Source organism: Phragmites australis, chromosome 16 (assembly GCF_958298935.1).
Source record: "Phragmites australis chromosome 16, lpPhrAust1.1, whole genome shotgun sequence".
Lineage (NCBI taxonomy): Eukaryota > Viridiplantae > Streptophyta > Magnoliopsida > Poales > Poaceae > Phragmites > Phragmites australis.
In genome coordinates, this window is record NC_084936.1 from 7,869,880 (window position 1) to 7,877,718 (window position 7,839).

Consider the following 7,839-nt stretch of genomic DNA (forward strand, 5'->3'; position numbering starts at 1 on the left):
ACATAGTTCCTAATATTTTACTAATTGCAAAACAAGGAATCTTTAAAAGATTAACAGGTAGCACCAGTACTAAATAAATAGCTAGCTCCTAAACCTTCACTTTTTAGGAAAAGAAAACAGGACATGCGTTGTGGCGGCAAGATTTGCAAGGCGGGGATGAGGCGTTGTGGTGGTGTGGATCGAGCGAGCAAGGACTGCGGCGTGGATTGGGAGAGCGTTGTGGTGGCATGGATCGAGCGAGCGGGATCGAGCCACGTTGGATGGGCGCTGAAGATGCATGCGGACGCCGATTGGACGGATGACACACGTGTGCGGACGAAGGCAGACGGGAGATGCGACGTACGGAGGGTAGCAAAAGTTGACATACATGGATTACTGATTTTTTTTTTTAAAGTAGGAGAATCTAGACCATATTCAAGTCAATCAAAGGATATTCAGTCATCTTTGGATGAAAGGCAACCATACCTCTAAACGAAAAGGAAAACATATATTAGCTATTGTAGCTTTCATGGTTCTATCCTCAACAAACAAGTATCATGGAGACCAATATGCATCTATTAGCAATATTGGTTCTGAATCCAGAACCATAACTAACGGATATACAGCTGCAAATGCAATTATCAGTTGCTGTCTCGGAAATTGAACAGTTTCACCTTGAGAGCACAATACCAGAGTACACAAAAACTAAAGTTTTTGGCACAAAAACACAATCAGAAATCGCTTACAGTTATTTATATCAAAACTTTTGTTCTTTGTAGCCTCTTCAAGGATTAAACACTTATATTGGCACAAAAACACAGTCAGAAATCACTTACAATTATTTATATCAAAACTTTTGTTCTTTGCAGCCCCTTCAAGGATTGAACGCTTAGACTTTCTCAGCCAATCTTGAAGTTTATCCTGCAGAAATCAACAACAAAAATAAATAATTAGGAAAGCAATATGAGAGGTTAACAAACCAAAGTTTGAACTAAGAAAATTTTGGATCCGGAATAAAAAAACCAAAGAAACAGCACCAAGTATTAGAAAAAAAATAGGGGGAAAAGTTGTTAGCACTGCAAAAGTGCCACTTCAGTAAGATGGCATTACACAGTGGCTAATACCTTCTTTTGCATATGTATATCTTTTAGAAACCTGCTTATAATTGTTTCTTTGTATGGATATCTTTGAAAACCTCACAATGGTCTACACATGATCTTATTATGCCAAAAAGAAGTCGCCTTAAAGTAGATACATACTCTTTTGTTTCCTTATCAAACTGTATGACCTTCACCACAAACCACTCATCTTTTTCATCATCTGAATTTAGCCTAGCTGCAACCTGAAATGACAGCATGAATGGGAAGTACTAAATAATTAGATGAACATAGATACAGCATGCATGTGCACTAACAGAGGGAGAGAGCTAAATTATTTAGCAACAATGCATTGCTACAAAGTGCAAAAAATAAGTTGCCAAGCTAGGACATTATCATCTTATAAGTACAGTAGTACAGTATAGTCTGATTGCTTCTACAGATGTCAATTCAACGATACGTTAACTTCTATGACAGGATAATATTAATAGCAAACTTAATTTCGATGGACCTTGATGTTCCTGATAATTAGTTTGATTTAGTATTTACCAATTCTATTTCACAGTACAAGCCAAAACCATGGATGCTCCGCAGTGAAGATCAAGAAATGCGTAGGCAGCTAAACCTTGCTATTGTAAGCAACAATTGCCCTTTTGTTGTTTCAATCATTCTAGGTTGGTCATGTTGATTATGGGAAATCAACTTTATGCGGTCGATTACTACATGCATAAATATGAGAAAGAAGATAAAGAAAAGGTCAGTTCTATATTTCAAATTTTTAGCACATCTAAGCTTACAGCAGTAAGAGATGTAGTTATTGTAGCAGTAAGCAAGAAGATAAGAGCGATGTATCCTTAAACCATGAGACTCCAAATATTTGATCAGAAACATCATAGAATGCACATTTGGTTCCAAAATTACAACTTCAGTCAAGATTTCAAGCTAACAAATTGAATCCAACATAGCTAGCTACTCCAGCATCTTGCCCGTGCACAGTGCTTTACATCAGGTGCTATAGTTGCTATTTGTGCAGTCAATTTTTCAACTATCAACCTTTTTAAGGAAAAGAAAATACAGCATAATTCCACATTAGTTTGCTTGCAAAAAAAAAGGGCGCAAGGCAACGAAAATAATACCAACACTCAGAAGTTGCCTCCCTCTTCTGTTAAAAAAAACAAGCACTTACCCAAAATCAGGTGACAAAATACCAGTTTGAAAGCGCATTACATTGCAAAAATGCTTTTGATCTTACAAAAGGTGGAGTACAAGAAATTCTTTGGATTGCCAAACAAGCGAGCAATCGATTTCTTTAGTAGGGGAAAAACAAATACTGCTTGTGGCTATACGTTTTGATCTTTGATTTTGAAGTTTGATCATAGCTATAAATTGATTGCTTTAGTAGGGAATGTTGGAGTCAACTGGAATGTTGTAAGTATATGAAGTCAACAATATAGTTGTAAAATCAAAAGACACAGAGCAACCTCACATGGCACACCTACATTCCAGTTGACTGAACCATATATTGGTCACTTTAGTAGTAGAATTAGCCACTTTCAAAAAGACTGTTGACCATAATCATGTAGATTGTTACCATTCTTGTCTCGATGGTGATCAACCCACCCAAAGCCCCAACACTTAGCATTCCCTTTTATCCCAAAGGCTCTGCAAATTGTTTAGTGTGCCATTGTCATGCTAGATCATCAAGCGGGTCATTCAAAGGCATATTACCGAACTCCGGGCAACTAATTAACCAACGTATTTTTGGGTGGGTTGATCATTCAAAGGCATATTACCGAACTCCATGCAAGTAATTAACCAACCAGCATAAGAGTAATGTAGGTGAAGAAACATAATAATATTGAAATCGTATTTTTGCCAATTGAGATGCATCAACAATTTGTCGAGAAGAAATGAAGCTGACTTTTGATTGCTTAATCTTATGTTTCTTACGCAATACCTTAACACAAGCTCACCAATCCACAAGCTAGATTAGCTGAAGCCACAGTAGCTCGGACAAGAATCTGTTGATCCGTCGGTACAAACCCTTCGAGAAAGGCCTTATCGACAAGAACAAGACAGCCTGCAATGTTTTGTAAGCATAGGAAGAGATGAAGAACAATGTAGTAGTAAATGGTAATTACATTATAGAATCAATGGATAAGAGAAGAAAAATTTGCCAATTCGAGACCAGTATCTAGTAACAAGGCCATTACATAAACTTCTCGATTAGCATAGCAATGGACAAATCTGCTGAATTAAGCAGCTGAATTGGAAAGGTGTGGCACCAGATCAGACCCAAAAACACCAAATGAAATATCTCGAAAAGGAAAGGGGAGAACAACGTTAAAATCAGCAAAGACAAATCAACCTAGACCAAATTGGTACCTACAGGAAGGAACTGGCAAGCTGGAGGAGCCGACCGTCCTAGATCCAATCGGCTGCGACGGCTCCACAGTCCCCTGGATCTGGCTGGTTGCGAGGGCTCCTCGCTCCTGGATCCAGTGGGTGGAGACGACTCCTCACTCCTCGATCCGATGAGCGGACTCACGAGCGGATGACGACGGCCGGCGACCCGTCTGGATCCGTAGGTGGTGCCTATGCGAGGATGGAGCACGATCGTGTGGGAAGAGGGCCTGAGATAGGGCGGCGGCGTGGGAGGAGAGGTATCCACGGGGTTGGGCGTGGGAGGAGGTGCGTGTTGTGCGGGATAGAGAGGCGGCGCATGATAACTACGCGTTGCGGAAGGAAAGGGAGTGGGGAGGGCAGAGCGGCATTGGAGGATCGTGAGAGCGGGATCAGCGGGAGCGGGGTGGTGTGCGTGCGGACAGGAGAGCGAAAGAAGGATGGGAGTAAAGATGTCTAAATGGGCCGTGCCTACTGGGCCGGCCCGAGGCACAGCACTGTAGGCACGGCCCAGGCACGGTACGGCCCGAGTCAAGATGGGCCGGGCCGGCACGGCCCATCTTGACTCGGGCCGTACCGTGCCTGGGCCGTGCCTACTGGGCCGGCCCGAGGCACAGCACTGTAGGCACGGCCCAGGCACGGTACGGCCCGAGTCAAGATGGGCCGGGCCGGCACGGCACGAGGCCACGGGTCGTGCCTGGGCCGAGCGCGCGGCACAGCGGGTCGACACGGGCACGGTCCAGCCCAGGCGGGCACGGGCATGGCACGGCACGGCCCGGGCACAAGGCGGCCCAGGAGGCACGGCCTGGGCACGTGACGGCCCAGCACGGCACGGCAGGCCCGTCATGGCACGGCCCACCGCGTCAGCTCGGCACACCGCACGGCAAGGCCCAACGCGCGGGGCACGGCCCGGCCGGCACGTGGGGGCACGACGGGCCGGCGGGGGCACGCATAACCCGATATTTTTTAATTTTATAGCCGTTTTTTGACCGTTTGAGCTCCAAAAAATTCGAAAAAAATTGCAAAAATCACCATTTTCACATATAAAATAGAGGAGAACCCTGCCCTTCCATTCCACACCAGCAACACCATTTTCTCTCTTGTTTTCTCCTCTCATTCTTGTCACAAAGTTCTTGAGAATTAGCGATAATTTGGCAAATTTAGTTTGAATTGTTGCAAAAAAATCCGAGCAATTCCAAAACCGTCATCCTGCTGACTTGTTGTCTTGAAGTTGAAGAAATCTTAGTGATTTTTTTTGCATCGTTGTTGAGTCTTATTTTATTATTAGTTTTATTACTTGATTATTTCTAACTCTGAATATTTGCAATTTTTGTAGTGTCATTCGACATTGATCATGGATGCCGGTGATCATGATACATCCATAGATCATGATTTTTTTTCTCCAATGACTCACAGAGGACTACAACCCCTTTGATACCAGTGCTGCAGGTGATGATGGACCCGACGGTGAACCTCCGGTTGGTTCACATGCATGTGATGCAGCAGCAGGCTCTACAAGTGTGCACACATTAGCAAGCACCGGGTCTAAAAGATCAAGAGTCGGTACTTCCGAAGTTTGGCAAGACTTTTAAAAGTTCTACAAAGAGGAAGATGGGGTAAGTGTCAGGTATGCTAGGTGTTATATTTGCAAACATGAATTATCTGCAAAGCCCTCAGGTGGAACGGGGCACTTGAAGAGGCACGCCACAAGTTGCAAGCGAAAGAGTGGAGCAGCCATGAAGCAGACGGTGTTGCAGTACAACCCCGATGGCTCTGTTCGTCATTGGGAGTACGACTCTACCAATGCTCAAAAAGAACTATGTCGCTTCATTGCAAGAGCGGATCTATCACTCAATATCGGTGAGTCTGCTGCATTTGAAGATTACATTAAGCAAGCTCATAATCCTAGGTTAACGCATGTTTTTAGACAGACAACTAGTAGGGATATGGTAAAATACTACAATACGTGTCATAGCAAGCTTAAAGAAATATTGCAAACATGTACATTTTTAGTTGCTTTGACCTCGGACATATGGGTAGGTAGGGCTAGAGAGGATTATCTTAGTGTGGTTGCTCATTTTGTTAATAATGATTGGGAATTAGAAAAGAGAATAATAGGTTTTCATTTGATTGATAATGCGCATACCAGTGAAAATATTGCTGAAAAAAATATCTCAAGTAGTTGCAGACTTTGGTCTCACGAATAAAATATTTTCTATCACTTTAGATAATGTCGGTGCAAATTCTAGAGCAATGTATATTCTTACTCCGTGTTTAGTACTTATGCTGAATCTTTCTTGTTACATCAACGTTGTGTTTGTCATATTATCAATCTTATAGTAAAATTCGGTTTGAAGAGGTTGTCGCAATACCTAGACGATTTTTGTACTGCAATATCTTTTGTGAACTCCTCTAACCAACGAATTACAGCATATAAACAGTATTGTGTTGCAATTAGTGTGTGTCCACGTAAGTTTGCTCTGGACATGCCGGTGAGATAGAACTCTACTTTCTTGATGCTTAAAAATATTATACCATATAAGAGCACATTTGGTGTGTTTCTTCATACACATTACCATCAGCATGGGGTCAAACTTTACTCACGGAAGCGCATTGATATGTTGCTGAAAGGATACTAGAGTTTCTTGAATTTTTTTATGATTCAACTGTGAGTTTATCAGGAGTTTATTATCTAACATCTTGTTTAGTAGTACATAATATTGTTGAAATTGCTACTCATTTAAACAACTATGAAAATGACAATCTTCTAAGAGATTGTGTAGTTCTTATGAAATCTAAATTCTTAAAGTATTGGAAAGAAATTCCTTTGTTGTACGTCTTTGCCTTTATTTTAGATCCTAAGCTAAAATTGCAGCTTTCTGTAGAGTTCTCGCAATTCTAGATGATGCTTTTGGCCACGATTATTTTAATTATTATACTAATATTTGTTCTAAGTTTATTCGAAGTTTATGGTAAATATGAAACAAAGTATGGCGGAGTTCGCCTGCAACGACCTCCAGTAGCACCCACAACAAGTAAGAAAACGACAACGTGAGGGAAAATATTTGGTGCAGGTTCTTCATCAAGAAGTTCAGACTCTTTGTCACGATTGTTTACGAGCACCGGAATTCTAACATCCGGAGGGGAGCTAACTACCTTCATCGACAGTGACGTTATTAGCCATGAACAAGAAAACTTCAATATACTGCAATGGTGGCATGAGCACAAAATGAATTATCCAGTACTTTCACTGTTAGCGCGAGATTTGTTAACGGTTCCTGTATCTACAGTTTCTTCTGAGGCTGCCTTCAGTCTTACTGGAAGGATAATCAAAGAGAGGAACAAATCTGTCAAGTGAGATGGTTGAAATACTCACCATAGTAAAAGATTGGGAACAAGCTGAAGCACGAATGCAACACACTGTAGAAAACACTGAGCTTGAAGAATCATTCCAAAATTTGTATCTAGATGCTGATGAGAACATGTAATTTCAAATTTTCTGAGCTAGGTTGTACTCTTTTTCCTTTACTAGAAAGGTTTTTAATGAGGCAACCTATCAATAAAGCTCATTTTTAGAATTAATCATGTGTCCCTATTATTTCTAAGTTTTTTATTTTATTTATGTTTTTTCTTTATTTTTTTTAAATAACCCCCACGCCCCACCCCCACCCACCTCTCATCTCATCTTGACCTATAAATATCATCTCAAACTCCATGTGATCTCATCGACCACCCATCTTTCTTTTCCTAGTTGCTAGTTAAGTAGCCAGTAGCCACTTCACATCAAGAAATCAATTTCATATTTCAATTCATAGATCAAGACGCCAAGAACTCGCGTGCATGGTCATGGGTGTGGCAACATTTTAAAAAGATCTTTAAAGAAATTAATAGGGAACATGTAAGATTTGCTAAGTGTAATATATGCAGCAATGAATTAGGTGCCAGATCTCTAAATGGAACGGGACACTTGAGGAAGCATATTAAATATTGCAAGCAAAATTCTGGGGTTTCTAATGAAACCATATAATTTTTGGAGTATAATCATAGGTTGTACTCTTTTTTCCTTCCAGTAGAATTGATCTTCTTCTTTCTTGAACGGAATTTCTTAGGATTAGCATAAGAATTGGTCAAAAAAGCCCCGATCTTCCATTGAGAATCATTGATACAGCTCGCCATTTCTTCCATTATCTCATATAGAAAAATTTGATTGGTCTTAGAAAGGTTTTTAACGAGGCAATCAATCAATAAAGCTCTTATGTATTTATTTTCTATATTTTTATTATTTTTTGGAATTTTTTAGCTATTATTTTTGATTTTTTCCTATTTTTAGAGTGCTGACGGGCCGAGCGTGCCTTTACCG